Source organism: Canis lupus, chromosome 31, assembly GCF_011100685.1.
Source record: "Canis lupus familiaris isolate Mischka breed German Shepherd chromosome 31, alternate assembly UU_Cfam_GSD_1.0, whole genome shotgun sequence".
Classification (NCBI taxonomy): Eukaryota; Metazoa; Chordata; class Mammalia; order Carnivora; family Canidae; genus Canis; species Canis lupus.
Genome location: NC_049252.1, coordinates 3920168 through 3923428, shown reverse-complemented (window position 1 = coordinate 3923428; position 3261 = coordinate 3920168). Strand labels below are relative to the sequence as shown.

Below are 3261 nucleotides of genomic sequence, written 5' to 3'. Positions count from 1 at the left end.
TTCCTACCTTGTTAGAAGCGAAAACCCTTCTCTCTGTAGCATCGGGCTGTCCTCTCTTTAAATTTCAGGTTGGATCCAGGATGTTCAGGATGGTTTGGAAGTTATCCGGGGGAGTGGGTGGGGCCAGGTCAGGTGAGGACCCTACTCTTCACTGTCTTGAAGAGTCCAAATTCCTTTTTCCTTCAAATTTTTATTTAAATTCCAGGAGGAGGTTGCTCCCCCGAGGAGCTCTCTCCCCGGAGGGCCGCCGTGGGCATGGCCCGAGGAAACCAGCGAGAACTACCCCCACCAGAAAAACAAGAAGAAATCCCAGGAAATTAGCAAGGGAGAAAGAAAAGAAGATAGCTTGACCACTTCTCAGAGAAAGCAGAGGGACTCTGAGATAATGCAACAAAAGCAGAAGGCAGCTAAGGAGAAGTCTATGCAGACAAAAGAAAAATGATGGCTATTTGGAAAAACCTGGGTGCTACTGCCAACTAAGTGTATCATAAGCTCTAAGGTCAAAATTTTGTGGAGTGAACAATCATGTTATATCCTTACAAAACTATTTTAAACTTTACCTTTCAGCCTGACTTAGTGTAATGTTTCATAACCATTCTTCAAAGAATAAAACACTAACTGTGCATGTGAAAAAATAAATAAATAAATTGCCGTGGAAACCCCACTGAAGGCTTTAGCGGCGGGAGCAGCAGGTATGATATATCATATTAACATATGGTATAATATTAGTTTCAGGTGGAGAATTTAATGATTCATCACTTAGAGAGAACACCTGGTGCTATCCCAAGAACGGCCCTCTTTAATACCCATCACCCATTTAATGCATCCACTGCCCACCTCCCCTCTATCCACCCTCAGTGTATTTTGTAACTTTAAGAGTCTTGTATGGTTTGTTAGATTAAATCTTCCCATCTAGAACATTTTATATGTTTCAATTTACTCCTTTCCCCATTTAAATGACTTGAAGTGGGTTTGTTTTGGTTGTAGATTGTGCAGACAGATTTCGGTTATGGAATATTGCATGGAATTAGAAAAGTGTGTGAATTGGGGTGCCCTCCAATGAGCTAGGTTACATAAAGGAAATGTAAAATTTGTTCCACCTTAAGAGATAAAATATAATATAATGGTAATGGAAGATGATATAAATGGAATTGATGGCTCATTTTCCAAATGTTTTAAATAATAAAATATCATTTTGGCAAGTTTAATGATTTAACATGAATTAATGTAAGTCTTTGCATATAAATTAAAGATATAATTAAGTGGGATAGAGGATATTTTGTTTGACAGCAGTTTGTATAAAATATGAGAATTTTAATTGACCCTTAGCACCTTAGAGATAGTTGAAGTTGCCATGCTATAGTATGTGGATGGTATAATCAGAGTATATTAGTAGAGAATATGCCAACCAAGACAAGGAATGAGCCCATGAAGACTTGATGATATTTGGAAATCACTTCCAATTATAAGTACATTAGAGGATCTTAGTCAAATTTTAGAATATCTTCAGAATGGAGTGAATAGGGGCATGAAAGTCTTGGAAAATAGTGTGGGGGTATTAAGAAAATAGAGGTATTAAATAGTTGAAATTGCATTGGAGGAGTAGACATGTAAAGGACACAAAAACTGGTTTTATTATTATTTATTTATTTATTTATTTATCTATTTAAATATATATATTTTTTTATTTTAAAAACTTTTAAAAAGATTTTATTTATTCATGACAGACACACAGAGAGAGGTAGAGACAGGCAGAGGGAGAAGCAGGCTCTCTGCAGGAACCCGATGTAGGACTCTATCCCAGACCACAGGATCACAAACTGAGCTGAAGGCAGACATTTAATCACTGAGCCACCCAGGCATCCCTAAATATATGTATTTTTAAAAATTTTATTTATTTGACAGAGAGAAAGAGAGAGTGCACATAAGCAGGGGGGATCAGCAGAGGGAGAAAGAGAAGCAGCGAGGGAGCCCAATGTAGGGCTCGATTCCCGGGATCATAACCACAAGCCAAAGGCAGACACTTAATTGACTGAGCCACCCAGGCTCCCCTAAAACTGGTTTTTACTCTTTGAAAAACTATTATGAGAAAATAAATTTATTCACTCTTCTGACCGATTTAGATTTTTTTTTTAAATTCAGATTTAAGGGAAAAATTAAATTGAATGGGATAAAAACAATTGCCACTGTTTCCAGTCTTCTTGGAGGGCTGAATTTGTTTTCAAAAGCCAGAATTAAATAAAATTTAAAATTATTATTTATTGTATTAATTGAAAAACATTAATAGTGATTCAATTAAGAATTTTGAGTAACACTTAAAATTCCCTTTTTTCTAATTTCTGATTGTTTACACCTATGTTTCCCCCAAAGTTATTACACACATAGGCATTATGTATAGGCATGAGGACACTCAGAGATGAGTAGTTCAGAGGGATGGTTAAAACTTGGACTTATATACTGTCTTAAAATATAATACATTTCTTGAGAAGCAAAAACAAAGAAAAAGGACTTTGAGCTTCTAACAAATTATTGGAAGGCAACTATATTGGGGAAATTAATGATAGGAGATGATTTTACCAAGATTTGTTATGTGGATTCTTGTGGTACATTCCTGAGATATTAAGAATCTAGAATTTTCTCTAGATTAACTTCTGTCTTTTGTGGTAGGGAGGGGAGGGGGGCCACCCACTTTTAGACAAATGAGAGAGTGAAGAGAGCTTTTCTGGTATCCATTTCTTTTCAATTGCTGTCAGCTCAAAATAATCCTTATGCCAGAGTAGCATATTATATGGAGGTGGCAAATTCTGCTACTATTAAAACGATATAGGCTCTTTATGACATACTGCATCCTCTGTCAACTAAACTTTAAAAAATTCTGGAAGAACATTATTATTAGCAGTAATGTGGAAAAGATTATTTCTGCGTGCAATAAATGATAAATTTCCTTTAAATCATTATCCCTACAGAAAGTAGCATAATTACTATATTTACATGTATTTCTTATATACTTGAAAGCAGAGCTAGTGCAATAAAGGCCTTATGATTTATTTACTTTTTAAAAGGAAGAATAAAATCCACCCTTATATTTCTAATTATTTGTTTCTAAAACTACAGGCTTGATTTTTTTTTCGTTTTTATTGAGCATTTAATTTATTTTAAAAATTTTTTTTCTTTTTCAAGTTTTTATTTATTTATATTTTAAAGTTTTTAACAAGGCAAGTATTTTAATTTAATTTGTTTTTATATTTTGGCCATTAGAGT

General features: G+C 34.5%; 1 pseudogene; it reads left to right on the top strand.

Moving 5' to 3' along the window:
• The first annotated feature begins 255 nt into the window (after window positions 1-255).
• On the top strand, window positions 256-442 carry LOC100683380 (annotated as a pseudogene).
• Window positions 443-3261: the final 2819 nt, after the last annotated feature.